This window comes from Sturnus vulgaris, chromosome 9 (assembly GCF_052056855.1).
Source record: "Sturnus vulgaris isolate bStuVul1 chromosome 9, bStuVul1.hap1, whole genome shotgun sequence".
NCBI lineage: Eukaryota > Metazoa > Chordata > Aves > Passeriformes > Sturnidae > Sturnus > Sturnus vulgaris.
The window spans coordinates 16,266,469-16,283,149 of record NC_142251.1 but is presented as its reverse complement, the minus strand read 5'-3'; positions in this window follow the sequence as shown (position 1 = coordinate 16,283,149).

The window sequence follows — 16,681 nt, the reverse complement described above, 5'->3', positions numbered from 1 at the left end:
ACTACACACTTACGAATTACAGATAGGATTTGTTGCTGATTGTTTTGGGTTTTTTTTTTTTTAATTGAAGACACATGTTTTGCCTTTTACCTCCCCAGTTGCAACAGAGATCAAATCCTTGACAAAACAATTTGGTGGGAGCTGTACCCAAAGCCTACCTAGAAAAGGCAAATTGAACAAAGGTGGCAGAATGAAAATATGTAGCTCCCTCTTTTAGCAACACATCTCCTATTTGCCATGGGATGCAATGGCCTCAAGAGCCAACACTGCATGCTAATGACTAGAGAATTTCGTGAATCCTTGGAGAGGAAGTACAACAACCCCAAAATCTTACTTTTTATTCCTATCCTCCACAGAGCTGCCATCACATAATTCTACTGTCACTCTGATGGAGGCTGGAGCCTGACACACACTGTGTGTTCATGAGGGCATAGGAGTAAATGACTCCCACACACCAGGTAGTGCTGGGATTTTCCAGGTGGGGCTGGGATTCCAGGCACTTCCCTCTGAGCTGGAAATGAAAGTCTGTGTAGAACATTTGGCACTACATGCCAGTGAGTTAGCAAGAATAAGAATTGAAGGCAGATCATGGACCTAGCTGAAGAACAGAAGTTTAAATGTGGAACTGAATTTTCCTTCTGATCACCACGGCAAATGCTTGTTGGAAAGCAGAAGGCAAATAAGAGATTTATGAATCACTCCCACGGTGAGATTAGCTCCTCTCTTTCAACAAGAAAAACCTCTCATTTTCTTGTGATTGAAACTCTAAGTGCTGGAAGTGTTAAACTCTTAACCATAATATAAGCTCCACCTTGTTTTATTTTATTACTTTTTTTTTTGTTTGTATCTTTGTTTTTCATAGAGGACTAAAGCAAAAACGTAAATTTTAACATGACAATCAAAATGCAGACTCCAAATCTGTAACCTTAGCCTAAAGTTGCTTTACTGTAATTGCATTTTAAGATTCTCTTCTCCGTTAATAAAGTTCACATTTACACTCCCTATATCTCCATGAGGCAATAAGCAAAGAGATTCCTACATCAACTGGGTGTATTAAATTTCCACTGTTCTCTCTCCTTTTTTACCATATACCACTAAATTTTAAAACATCAAGATAATAATAGGCAGCCCAATCCTACCAAGGCATGACCTTGTCAAATCATGATCAAAAGAGATGAGCATGCACACTCTGTGTTTTTTCCCAAAGGGCATGGTACAGAGCTGAGAAAGACCATCAGAGCCAAGATTGGAAGCTATAAAATATATGTCACTTTAAAAATGCATTTTACTTTCACTTAATTTCAACTATATTAATGCTAATAGCAAGAAAAAGCTATGGATCTAATAATCCACTGCACATTCCTTGCCCAAAGAAAGAAATAATAGAAAATATTTGGATTTTATATTAAAAAAACCTGTAAATATTCTAACAGTTTTCTGATACAGCAAAAGTACTAAGCCAGTGCATTTGAAACTAGAAAAGGAGAACAATTGATCTTAACTTTGAAACACACAGAACTATTCGCCTCATGATCTTTTGCCACAGAAAATGAAACTAGTCAATTCAAGTGTAAGAAGTTGATCTTGTTTAAAAGGTGCTTGGCTCTCTAATTACATGAGAAGTACCTTTCTTTAATTATTCATTAGAAATACGGGGGGGCAAGATTATGTCTAAAAATACCCACCATGTAAACTACTGAACTGTTCTCTTAAAATTAAAAGCTGAAATTCTTTGACTGTCTCATTTTCTAGCAGAACACTAGAAAGGAATATTTTAGTTGGTTCTCACCCTCCAGGCAAAGTAGTATAAAACCTCTGGCCTGATTCCAACCCCATTATCAAAGGACCACTCACCTAATCTAAAAAAGCAGCTCTTCATCAATTTATCATTAACAAGAGCATTACAATATAATGTAGGAAAACGGCTTTTCACCAGGGATTCAGTTAATGGGAGTCTAGAGCCACATAACAAGCATGGCAGAAGATATTCCACAGTAGGTGAGGATAATATACATATATTCTACACAAAGAATATTGCAAATAACTTCTCTGTTGCTGATGAGCTCTCTCAAATACTTTGTTTAAAAAATTTAATTTTAGAAGTTGAAGTCTACCTGAATTCTACAGCAACATATATGAATGCAAAGTAATTAGCTGCTGACTCCCTATGAAAATATTTTATACAATATATATGGTATTAGTGAAAGTGTGACTCTGGTAGATTTTTGTGGAATTTCACTAGTGTTGATTCCTGTTCACTATCCCACCACCTCTAACCTCAGGAATTCAAAAAACACAAACCAAATATCCAAATTTCAGACTAGTCAAGATGTCACAAGAAAACCATGCAAGAGATCTTTTTCTTCTCCTCAATCTTTATTCTTCTCAATCTAAATCCATAGTACATGGGGTGAATACACTATTTTATAATGTAAACATTATAAACATTAAACACAAGTTGAATTTGGACATACTTCTATGAGTTCTGTAGCTGAAACTTTCAGGCCAATGTTGGTACTGTCAGGCAAGCCCCAACACCACAACTGAGGAGTCTCATGCCAGCAGCCAGCCTGTACCACCCTTGGTCATTAATGTCACATCACTGCTCTGCTGCATCCCACAGGAGGAAAAATTCACACCAGACTAGCCCAGATAAATAACTCTTTTTATGCAGCTCACCAAAGCCTCCAACACAGAGCTGGTGACATATTTCTGAGCTGAGATCAGCTTGGAGACAAAAGATGACATCCTTCCAGCCTAAAACCTGCCATGTAAAGTTAACCCATCAATGATGCTGGAAGGAAGAGGAGCAGCACAATGAGCTTGTACCAGGTCAGCACTTTGCATCATGAGGCTGCAGGTTTTTGGGGACCTTTGGCAGTGTCCATGAGACTAACTATATCCTATGCCTGATCTGAACTCAAAACAATAAAGAATATGGAGAGAGCACACTAGAGTTTACAACAAAACCAGAAAAAAATTCTCACACTATCTGTATTTCTAAAATAACTTCATCTTAACAGAGACAGATATTGGTATACTCCTAATATGATGTTTCCCTAGCATACAGGTTTACTAAACTGTAATACTCTGAGAGACTTTAAAATAGTATTTTAGATTTACTTGGTGTAAATGAACTATTTTCCACCAGCTGTAAGAAATTAATCTGTTATAGGCCATACAAAAAGTGCCTGTGCTTAGTTGAAGGTAAAATAAACTAGGAGGAAAAAAAAAGCCACAACATTAATTTACCTTCAGTAGATTATTAGGTCTGATGAAATAGTGAACCACGTTATACTTCCACCACTTCAAATCAGATCCAGGAGTGAAGTTATGGATCTTGCTATCCATAACAGCTCATCTGATCAGCAACGCAGGTCACAGCAAACACTTCGCCCCAGTGCTCTGGCTTACTGGCCAGGGCTCCCTGCAGAGTGGAGACGAGTTCAACGTCACTACCCTGAAATTTGAAGTGCTCTGCAGGACTGTCCCCATCCACCTGAGAGAGCTCCTTCCCCTTCTCTGATCACAACCTCCCATGGCAGCTGCATTTCTCCAAACAGTGGATCTACCAGCCAGACAGGCAAGATGCTCCTGAGAGGAGGAGATGACTTTTGGAGGAGCTGGATATGGACTTCCCTGAGGAGAGAAAAATAAACTCACTTGCAAACTTCAGTGTAAACCTCATCTTTCCAGCTGAACAGCCCTCAATAACATCTTCAAACAAAGTGAAATTCTATAAAATAATCAAATTCTTTCCCTGACAGGCTGAGAAGAGACAGAGGGAAGTGCTTCATACAAAAAGAGGCATTCACACACACACACACACACTGCTCTTAGTAACAGAAAATGTTTTGATATTACAGTGCATGAAGGTACGTACACAAGAGCATACTGAGACCAAACAACACAGCTACAGTGATATTTCAGGAACAGGATTAGGAGATGTACTACACTGCATCAAATATATAATGAAGTGCTCACACAGATATTTGATGTTCTTGCCTGTTGGCCTCCATGTGTTGCCAAAGGAGCTGGTATCCTGATGCAGAGCTTAAACAAAAAAGTGACATTCTTTCTTAAAATATTTTGAGTATCATTGGACTGGGGATATTCCCTTCCAAAGCGGCTGGTGGTCTCTGCTAACAAGTTTTTTTTGACAATAGCTTTTTATAACATGGCAGATTCTTTCCTTTTGCCTATATGCCTTCAAATAAGGAAAAACAAGACCAGAATGGCTGTGCATACCCAAAACCAAGTCCTGCCAGTATTCTCAAGATTTCCCCCCTCACCTACGCTGACTCAAAACAAAGTGGTGAAACTGAAAAAGGGCACAAGGGTCATGCGCACCAGAATGAATTATACCAGTAGAAACACTCCACTTTGATACTTCCAAAATATTTAATTTTTATTTCAGTTTTTGAAAGACATATTTTGTAGTCCTATTCATGAGATATTTGATAGTAGACAAGTGATTGTGTCCTGCTTAAAATATATCAAATCAGAATGCTTAAACCTCATAAAGGAGCATCCGAGTATTTATTGGCATTTATTCATTCCTATTAAATGCTTTAATTTCAAGGAACTTAATCCTCCAGGGAAAAATCCACTTTGCCAGAAAATTCCCAGCCAAAGCCAACCGAGAGCATCCTTCTGAAAGGTCCCAAGAAAAAGTTCTGAGTATTTCTCCCTGAGGGATTGTTCTGTTAATGGTGAACATTAATTTCCACATGTGACAAAGTCAGGTCAAACCCATCGAGAAGATACACCAAGGACTTTTCTCTGCACACCACCGTGGAGCCCCCTGACTGCATCCCACTCCAGGCAGGTGTGGGGAAATGCACAGGTTGCAGCACCTTTACAGGAAAAGGCTGATGTCAGAAAACTCAGTGTCTCTACCAGTCAGATGAGGTATCTGACCAGGAAAACCACAACAGCGAAGGAGGAGAAGCAGGCTGAGAAGCTGTAGGAGCAGCAGTAGGAGACGGGGATAAAGGTTACTGAAGGTCAAGTGCAGCTGGCGCATCGCTGCTGGCACGAAATTGCTGCTGCATTCCAGGAAATCATTTCCTCTCATCTTCCTGAGCCTGTCACATCCTATTTCACTTACTGGTTCCTTTTCAAGGTGTTCGTCTTATTTGTCTCCTTGGGTTTGCTGTTTATCTCCATTTATTCTCAGCATAATTTGAGGCTCGTTGTTTGAATTCTGTGACTGGTGGGCAGGTGGGGGAGAGTTAACCTGTGTAATGATTTGGAGAATCTACGTGGGAAGGAGAGAGAACAAGATTAGTAGAAGTGATTACAGCAGGAGTTGTGATGGGAATATCATTTCAGCAGAGCGAGCAGTGGGGGACCAGCTGGCCTGTGTCTCGTCATTTTTGCAGAGAAAACTGAAGGAGCTGCGTTACTCTGTGTGAGCTGTGTCCGGGAGCTATGAAATTGCCTACTGATGAATAAGCTGGAAAGTTGTCTGAAATAAAGTTTAACATACCTCACTCAATTCCAGCTTTATGGTAATGTATGTTGGATAATTAGCACCAATGGGTAAGAGGCATGAATACTCATACATCGAAAGCAAAAGCATTAGCATATATTTAGGAGATTACAGTTAAATTTATCATGAGCTACCTACCTCTGCTGGAACAGTTCTTACAGCAGGAATCTTAGTCCTCTTTGGAAAAGAAAAATATATTAGGACTTCACATTTGGCTTGCAGGGGGTTCTTCTGAAGAAACCAAAACTCACTATTCACAAATGAGCTGTGGAACCACCCCATCCCCAGCCTGGGACAGTGGAATGCTGGCACAGGGCTGCAGGGTGGCCACTGGGGAGAACAGCTGGGGCTGCCCCATGCCAGACACAGATGGTCCCAGCCAGCTCAAACCAACCCTCTGCAGAGCAGGCTGAGCCCCCAGCCATGCATAGGGCACCTCTGGGAAAACAGGTAAAAAGGAAGGGCAGAAAATGTCAGGTGGGGAAAAGAGGAGGGAACACCAAGGTCAGGGGAAGAGATGCTCCACAGCAAAGCAGGCACTCCCTGCAGCCCATGGCAAACCCCATCCTGGAGCAGAAGAACACTCCTGACAGGAGTGCAGCCCCTAGAGCCCACTCTGGAGCAGAAAAAAGGGGCAAGGAGGAAGGAAAACCAGAGATCTACTGTGATGGACTGAGTGCAAGCCCAACTGCATCATTCAGGCAGGGCAGAGGAACGTGGAGTGAAGTTGAACCTGAGAAAGGGGACAAAAGGTGTTTTAGTGTTTGTTTCTCTGTTTCTCACTATCCAAGCTAATAATTCAATGTTTATTTTAACTAGTAATAAATTGAATTATTTTTTCCCCAAGCTGAGTCAAATATTTGAGAGTGATTATCTCCTACCTTCTTCTGAACTTGGGAATCTATGTCTAAATCTTCACTTCAGGACAAATGCAGATGGATCTGGGGCAACTTGCCTTCTCCAGAGGCAAGATTTGAAGTCAGCTCATCTGTTGTGCCTTGAATCTGCACCAGGAGCTAAAGTGCCTTTGAACTACACTCAGCCATGTCTTGCATTCATAACACAGCTTCTGTCCCCTCTCAACACCCTGCCCTGGGTGAAGAAGTATCTTCTCTCATAACCCAGTCATGGTTATAATATCTCTTAATTTTAGCATTGCAATATGTCAATGTGTACACTGTGCAGGTTTTTTATCCTGCTGGTAACAAGTTTACCAGACAACTGAGTAAAATATGTTCTGTGCTCTGAATCTCCTGGGTAATGACTTAATTACATTAAACTTGTTTCCTGGATGTCTCATCCATTGTTATGCCTGCAAAACAATTCACATTAAGAATGCTCTGTTTTTACAACCTTGCCCAAGTGAAATTCTTTTAATTTCTTCATCTGTTTCTTCTGGGAAGTTTAAGAAAATATCTTTAAGTTACTGTTGAATTAAGGAGAAAGTAATCCTCTACTTGTTCAAAGAAGAAAGCCCCAGAACCTCAAACCACACTTTTTCATCTATGCAGTCCTAGAAATAATGCTGAGGGTTTATCATTTCATGTATATTGCAAAACCTAAGTAAAAACCACTTGCATCTTCTGAGAACAAAAATGAGAAGGAATAAGATGAATAAGAAATGTTACCAGGAAAAGACAGAAAACTAAGTGTAAATGGAGGTAAGCTACAGCTAAAGTGGCTGTAAGGTTACTCACGGATGGAATACTTGCACATACTCTGATATATAAAATCTGCTATTAAATTTTAAAAGAAATTCCTAAACCAAGGATTTGGTCCATCTAAGAAGGAGAAAGATTTTGAGATTTCCTTGGAATTCCTTTTTTCTTCAGAAGTCATTGAAAATATCTGTCTTTGATACAGGCAGAGCTGTTTTATATACTAACTAATGCTGCTCATGTTGTTACAAGACTATTTGCAGATGATATTTTAAAAAGGACACACAAAGAAAAGCATTTTTGAGGGACAAATCTTATTTCTGTTCACATACCCAGACTCAGAGTGAGCAGTTCTCTTATTCAGAGCGCAGAAGTGGAAGCCTAAATTTAAAGTGTCAGTATTTCTTTGTGACATGGCTGGGATACACCACCAGGAGTTAGGAAATTGAAGAGGTCATGTATCTGACACTGAGAAACACATCTGTGCCTGCTTAAAACCTACATACTGGTCACAACAGGGTCTGACAGAAATAAAATAATCATGGTCACAAGCATAAAGTAGATTCTGGATAAATCCAGACAGAATGGCCTCCCAAGAACACCCTCCTTCCTAGGCACTTGGGAAGCACAAGAATAAAGCTGAGAGTTGTGTTTCCTATAGATATAACTATATAGAACCAAGTGACCCAGTGAGAAAGATGGGCATAGAGATCCATTCCAGAGTAGACTTCAAGTCTCTAATAGATTGGAGATTGAAAAACTAACATGAGACATGGAGGAGGCCCCAGTTTGGATCTGGCAAAACAGCTTCTGTCCTCTTCATTTTTTAAGGTTTGGGGATATCTTAAGACAGACCAGGAAATGCATCTGCCATCCAGCTCTTTACACACCAGGATGAATCTGTGAGAGATGTAGAAACATCTAACTGAGGTGCCTTGGAGGGAAGGAATAAAGGATGCAGGGAGTATGGTAAGAGACAAAGACCAGGATACTTGCATTCATTTTACAGCTTGCACTCCTCCTCTGGCCAGGACCACAAGCAAAACAACAAAGACTAACAACATACTTTCTGTGTTTTTTAAAATACTCTGAATACAGAAATTGAAATGTTCTTTTCTATCTTTGATTCAACCAGTTGTACTTGTTTAGATAGAGAAAAAATAAAAACCCAACATGAGCATTCATTCTTATTTGCATGGTTATAAGTGCGAGTTGAGAAAATTCAGCTTTCCTGAGAGGACACCTGCCCCTTGTTTTCCTGATCACTGTGCATTACCATTGTTACACGTGGAACTGCTGAGGATGCTGCTGAAACAACATTTGCTTCTTTCCAAACAGAGAAGTTTGCTTGAGGTCTGTGTGCATTGACTTCCTGAGCACTGAAATTATATACATAACTTCACTGTTTATATGCAATATTTATCCCATTTTGTTTGCGCTTGTAATTTTTATCACAATAGGAAAGCTTTACAGATCTACAGAATGTTTATTTAAACACCTTTAGTACCTACATGAACTGAATTTTCTTACTTAGAAAGAACACTTCAGGAGCTACAATAGAATTACAAGTAACTCTATATGCAGGAGGTCGTGGGAGCACAGGTTAGGCAAGGCTTGAGTATGAGACATGACACCAAACCAGAAATGGGATTGCAATACAGGCTTTAGTACCAGGAAAATCTAAGCAAGCACGACTTTGCACAAGAACAGAAACTTGGTTGCTTCAGCATAAAGGGTCTTTACAGGAAGCTGCTGGAGAACAACAACCATGGAAAGGATACACCCAGTTTACTCCAGATTTAACAGACTTTCAAAGAATCATTCCTGACATCTGTTTGGTCATGCTTCTTTTGACTGTGAAAGTTTTGCAGAATCTTAAAAAAAAAACCCAAACAAACAAACCACAACATCCTCCCTCCAATCTACATTTTATAATAGAGCATAGTCTTTACAGATTCAATAAATTATTCATGGAGAAGGCAATATTACTATTAGACCCTGGGGTCTTGGGCTCCCTGCATGTAAAAGATCTAACTCTACACAATCAATCCAGTAGGATAACTGTTATACTCTACTTAACCCAGATTGCCTAACAGGGTTTGAAAATGGATTAGTGGATGATGAGCTCGTTTTAAAAGCAATATTATCTCCCTGAAAAGCAGAGGATAATTCCTACTAGCCGTTTTAAGAAATAAAATGATCCTAGGTTTGAAAGAAACTTTTCAGATATTCTCTTAACTAGCCAGACATTGACACATGTAATGACCAGACATGGCAGAAGCTAAGCATCAAAACAGGCATCAATCAAAAAATGAACACTAAGCAAAAGTCATCTTACACTCTTAGAGTAGAAAGAATCTAGATTGACAAGAAGGTATCAAAACTGTCTTGTTATTACAAATTCTCTGAATATCCTCTGTGAAGGGGCAAGCCAGATTTCTGGAGTGGCTACAATTCTTCATCATTACAGCAACTCCTGTAATTAATATTGATATACTGACAATATGTTAACACATTCCTAATTATAGAGAGAGCCATAAAGCTGAAAGCATTCTAGAGACCAAATGGTTCATTGCTCTCTGTTTTTAGTTACTACCAAACATCAAAAATAACCCAGCAAAATTTACTATCTATAGTGATGGTTTCAGTTTTTATTTTTCACAGAAATCTCTGCTTGCTATCAAAGCACTGTGCTGTGGTCATTTTTTATTTTGCACCTGTCAAAATAGCTCTGCTTTCCTTGCATGCATGCATTTTGTTTGTTCATAATATTCCCTTGAAATAGAGAAAATAGCTGGAAGTAGCTCTGGATTGGATTGGACACAGAAAGGAAAAGCACAGAGAGACTTACCTCTACATGAAGATATCAAGATTTCACACAGAGAAAAAAGACATATTCTGAACTTCCTGCAGAATCATAGCATCATTTACGTTAGAAAAGAGCTTTAAGAACATTGAGTCCAACCATTAACCCAGCACTGCCGAGATCACCACTGAATCACGTCCCTAAGTGTCACATCTACACGTCCTTTGAATTCCTTCTGGAATGGTGACTCCACCACTTCCCTGGGCAGCCTGTTCTAATGCTTGACAGCCCTTTCTTTGAAGATTTTTTTCCTAATATGCATCTACTGAAAACAGTTCATATTCTGAATATCAAATCTTCACAGCAAACTGTTCATAGGCAAGCCCTAGGCTGAAAGATGTTCGCATAAAACATTAGCTGAATAAATTCAAACTAACATATTTCTGAATCCAGTAGAGCAATTTGTAAGAACAGAATCTACCACTGGCATACATGGTCACTCTAGGATTCTGTGAAAGCAGACAGAACTCCAGAACCAACAACATTTTCCACTGTTGTAAATATATCTCTCTTGTTAACGAAATGGCAGCATGACAAATGTAACACAGGAGCACTGCTTGGCCCCCTTTGCTTAGCACATTTTCTCTCCTTTTATTCTTCAGTACTTTTTCTCCCAACATGCTTTTTGTTTTCTGTGCTGCTACCTGGCTCTTCCCTTTCAGACAGCCTCTTCCTGACAGTTATCAGGGTTTAACATACTGTACTAGGAGGCTCGTGAATATTGCTCTTTGATTTTTAGTGCTTTATGATGAATGGCTAGAAATCATGGCTGGGGAAAAAAAAAAAAAGAAAAGGGAAAGAAAAATAGTTTCTGAAAACCTTTGTGATATTGAATTCTGCCTGCAAATTCTCTGGCACTGACTTGCTTTGCTATAGGATCACTCTGTCACTCTGCATGTTACATGTAATACACTGTTCTCCCCCACCCCTGAAACAGCAAGGTATAATATGGGAAAAATGAGTACGAACCCTAAGTTTAATTTTCCTTCTTGATTTTTTATTCTTTTGTTTTTTAAAGTCTTTCCAGATGTGTTTAAATTTGAGGTACTGTTTGTTTTGAATCCTTTGTCACTTCATAACAGACCCCCATCTCTTTTTTCATTATTTAAATAAAAGCAGGGAAGAAGAATTAAAATGGTGGACCCTGAACTAACAAAGATTATTCAGCTCAGCAGAAAAATACTTCTACCATATTTAGCAACCTAGAGAAAGGATAGGGTGGAAAAGCCACTGGGAGGAAGGAGAAAAGGAGTACCTCTAAAATAGAAAGAGTCTGTCCAACTGCACATTTCTGCAAGGAGTGTGATGGAAGTACTCTTACCTCCAGGTTTCTTTAGGGGTGTTGTCGTTGACCCACATGCTTTCTGCAGTGAAATTCAAGGCATTTATAAATTTGTCCAGGGTTTCAAGAGCATTCAGGTGAAATATACCCCCAGAGGACTGGATTAAGTCCATTGTGCCCAGACAGAGCAGATACAGCAGGCTCCACACCTTCTAGAAGCCTTGGCAACATTCTTGTATCTGAGAAATTCCAGGCAGGAGCAGGCCCACTCTGTTTGTGTGTGCTGCCATCACATCCACACAGCTGGAAATCCAGCCTGAAATCACTGCTGGTGACCCTTCCACAATGCCCTGTAGAGCAGAAAGGATCCTGGTGGGCAAGACCAGCTCTTGATGCCACTTCTGCAGGTCACAGAAAGGCAGCACAGCCCCCCTCTCACCCTCACATTAGGTAATCCCCAATCCTCAGTCGTGGCTGTGGGATCAAGCCCAGAGCAGCAGAGCACTGGCTGGTCCACAGGGATGAATGGGATAATCTTCCCCTCTCCTCCAGAAAAACAAGCTTCTTGTTTTCATTGTCTGGGGAGAAAATAGCCCAGTGTTGTCAATACAAATATCAGGCAGCAAAGTTTACTTTCTATATTTTTAACTCTCTTTAAGACAATAAGTCAAGGTATACACCATGTCAGGACCTACTGCTAGCTCAGGCATGAAAGTAATTTCCTAAGAGCACATATACATGAGGTCTATCAAGCACTGCTGATTCCAAGAAGGAACCAAATCAATTTCCACCATTTTAAGTCCATCTTCTGGAAGGTGAATCTCAGTCTTCTCTATTGTTCCCACAAACTTAAAAATACATTATTTTCCTTGATTTTTCTCCTTCTGTTTCCAAGCCCCATAGTTTCCCAGTTTGGGCCAATGAAATACACAAAATCTGGAGTCCCCACCACAGAGGGCCAACAGCCTACCAGCAGTAACAAAGAGCACAGTGGCAACTACCAACAAGAGAAGGAAAAGAAGTATTTCTCAGTGAATTCCTCGGAATTAAAAAGTTCAAATTTATCACCTTCACTTTGCTATCTTTTCATGAATGGTAAGCTTCAACTCCAGAATAGTACAGCAGTTCCCCCTTTCATGATTTGTGTGATTAAAGCACATACAACAGTGGCTTTACAGCATTCAAATTTCCCAAACTTCTTCAGTGTGATGGAAAAATACAGAAGAACACATTTCAGAGTATGGCACAAATGACATCCTTCAATTCTCCATCTGGGATTCCAGCATGTTTCTGTACCTTTCTTACTAACTGGTTGCAACACAGAAGAACTTGCATATGAACCAGAAAATTCAACATCTTGAGGCACAAGGAAAGTCTATGTTGACCTTGAAGGTTTACATGCTGAAAAAATTTTAAAAATAAAATAACAGGATTAAAAAGATTCAAACACTTTTTTACTTTATTAACCAGCCACAGCTAATACTGTCAAGAGGACCTAGGTCCAAGATATAGACCAAATGCCTATATGCCAGAGGGAAGAGGAAAGTGATTTTGGAAAAGTAGTCAGCCTGTTTGAGCACCTCATTACAATTATGGGCTATGGCTGTCACCATGAGTCTGTGCACATCTACATTCAGATCAGAGATTGCACAGGAAGGTGGGTATCAGTTCCCCACTGAAACTCACCCATTTCCCAGGGAGGTTTGTAGGAGGCAGACCTGTGAGCCCTACAGCTTGGTCCATGGCTTTACACAGCTCAAGCCCCTCTCCCTGCTCCCTCTCTCTGTGTAGAGAACCAATTGCTGCCACATCAGCTCACATTCCTCACTGCTATTTGCTTCTCTGGGACAGTAGGTCCTTCCAGCTTGGTTTCCAATGCAGCAAAGCTCTCAGTGAAGTGGTTCTTTGTGTTTCACCTGTACTTTCTAACATCACACAGATATCCAGATCCTGTTCTCCCATCTGCTGGCTCACAAGTGGAGAAAACTGTCAAAATCAAACAGAAAACCAGCATTCTGTGTTGCATGCCCACGGAGTGGCACTCACAGCACAGATCACTATAGCACAGTTACATTTGTCTGGATGTCTGATCTATCAGGTGTGTAAATGCTGTCACCAAAGCCAACTGATGAAGAGCAAAAGTTACCTGGAAGACACACAGGTACCCTTTAGTCCTTAGTGACTTGTGTGCTAAAAGGCTGCACACCAGACTGTCATTTCACTAAGGAGCCACTTTGCCCTGTGAAATTAGAGTGCCCAGGCCTCAGCACATGGCTCTTGGCTTAAGGTCATAATTGCTAAGTTTAATTTCTTTTCTCAGTTGTACCAGATCAGTCTGATGGATTTAATTGGATTTGTGGGACTTTCTCTTTCCTGAGAGCCTACTACATTTCTAGGAAAAATACTATTTTGCCTTCTTTTCCCCCAACACTTCTGTAAAATAGCTCCACCTTCTAGGGGTCTGCATTAAATTTTTTAATACTACAGAGAATCGTTGATTTGACACAGAATATTCAGAGTAGAAGAGGCTTCCTTTGCAACTACCCCCCCGCCCCCACCCTTCAACTTTACAAAAGTTTTCTTCACAAAGTTCCAAATCACTCTGGTTTAGGTGCAGAACACTGAGAATGCTTAACACTAAATTAAACTTCTTTTCCTTTGTACTGGAGTGTGCATTTTGGGGCAGGGTTGTTAAGCAAGAAAAATAACAGAAGATCCTTCACAATAAAGGTCATTTTCTGGCAGGAATTTCAGTTCATACCTATCAAATGCTTACAAGGACCTGGGTTTATTGTTTCTTTTAAAACTAGAAACAACCTTCAGTTACACATTCAGAATTTGTATATCACGTTTCTGCCTGGAGCATATTTTTACAGTTAAGTTATAAACCCTTAAATTAAGAATTTATCATAAAAATACACAACACCCTTTGCAATAACATTGAAAACATCACTACTGTAATGATAAAAATGATTAAATGCTATCATTCTGTTCAAGACATTGCCAACAGATTTTGTGTTAACTGCCTGCAATTAAAGGTCTGTCTCTCTTAATAACAACATATTAATATGAATTCTGCCAGTACTTTTTTAGCTTCCAAAATATTATTAAAATAAATAAGCTCAGGATGAGAAAGAATAACACAAACAGGAGAACAGACTGTTTCACAATTATAGATCCTTTGGCAATAGAGAGTTCAGCTTTATAATAAACCTGAATTCCTTAATACGGGTTACCAAGAGCAGGAGACAAGTTCTGTACTAACCTGGTTTTACATGCCTGCCTGGGAGTCCTGAGCATTCAAAACATTGTACTCTGTAACCTCCTGGAGCATCCTAATGAACTGGGGGAGCAAGATTAAACTAAAATAAATAACTAATTTTTTTTTAAGTATTACAGAGGAGCAGCAAGAAGGTTTCTATTGGCAGTAGGATGTATATTTTTTCAGTCTCTTCATTAGTCATTACAAATAAATTAGCTAACTGCTAAACAACAAAAAAAAGACAGGCACTAATTAGAGTAGTGGCTTAGACAACTGTGTGCATTCAAAGTTAAAACTTAATTAGATGTTAAAACTATGTTGTTTTATTGATGTGTACTTAGCATTTTTAGCCCTTTAAACATTAAATGGAGGTTCACTTAGCAAGGGACATTACAATGAAACATTTAAATACACCACTAATTTTCTCCTCCAGTTAGTGATACTTGCCTTTCTCCTGACATAGTCACTAGTAAAAAAAAGAGCAAAATGAGAAACCTGCCAAACATGGGCAAATATTTTTACCTTTTTCCTAGAGTAAATTATTGCCTCTGAATTGCCACTCTTCTCATTCCAGTTTTATTCTTTTCATTTGTTGGCAAGGGAATTCATATGCTCCAGCCTCCCAACAATGATACTGGGCTAATAAATTCTTACTGCTTTTTTCCATCTATCAAAACCACTGCATAAATCGCTGCCTAGGAGTCCTCACCACCAAGCCACACATACTGCTGACCCCCCTTGGGAACTGCAAGCAGAACCCTGTGCCAATCAGCAATTATAAGATAATGGTACTAAAAAGCCTGAACCTGGGAGTTATTCAGTCGCTCTGCCAATGCTTGTAGGACTCTTTTATGTGCCTGGGAATTAAGTAATTAACAGACTAATTTATTGTTCACTATAAAGGATTTCTCTCTCTCTCTAGTCAGGTTTGACATCATCAAAATTCACCACCACATCAGAACATGCCAATTGTTCACCCTCATTTCCAAAAAACAAAGAAATCCATGAAAACACTGCTTCAAGCTAGCTAAAATCTTGAAGATAAAGCTTGCTTTGGAAATAAACCGAACCCAAGGCATAAAAAAATCGCTGTCACAATTTGAGTATTGGCCTGCAATGCAAATATACATGCTTTAAATAAAGGGAGTCCTTAATTGACAAGACCTGGATAAGCCAAAACTATCATTCCAGCAGGTGGTGAATACATTGGTGCTCCTCCCTCTGCAAAGTAAAGCACCAATCTGTTTTTAACCATTGTGCAGACTGCATGGGATAACCTAGAACATTTTCCCTACAGAAGGTAGATCATTGCTATAGAGAAAGGACAAACTTAAACTACAGATTGCAGTGAACACTGCTGGGCTAGCTTACAGTCCAAGCCACAGCCAAGAGATCAGTGTTGAAGCACAGTATTACAACTGTTTTCTAGCTGATACACAGTATTAAGGCTTCACCTGCATTACAAATACATGTTGTGTTTAAACAAAAGCAGGAGAGAAGTGATGTCTGCAAAGTTATAGTAGTCATCATGGTCAAGGGGGAATTGTGTTCAACTTCATGGATTAAACACACATAGAGAACAACTTTCTGATTTTGTGCTCTAGGTCTTTTCTTCCAGCATAGAGGAAGCCTGACAGTTGATCTTTGCAAAATCTGAGATCAGCCCAATTTGCAACATAGGAAAGAAAAAAAAATATTGAAATAAGCTTGGAAAATAAAGAATGTAAATTAGAGATGTCAAATCTCCTTTACTAAGGTTGAGGTTTTTTTAATAAATAAGATAAATACCTGCTGGTAACAAACAAGGTATTTCCATTCCTGACTCAGTTCAGGTTATTGACCAGCTGTTCTCTCAAGACTGCTCCAACTAGAATGTTTTCAGGATTTTAGTATCTACAACGTTGTTCCTGCATCTCTTCTGGTCCGGTCTCATCACTCAAATCAGTCTCATCAGCCAAAGTTTAAAACATACCAAAATGATCCCGTGACTCTGGGTTATTACAGAGCAGAAGAGTCAAAAGAAAAGTTCTGGGACTGCAAGGGCTGAGCAACCCAGAGGGTGCCAAGGAAGGTGTATTTATCAAAAATACCACAGAATTCTGGCAAGGCTGGAAAGAAC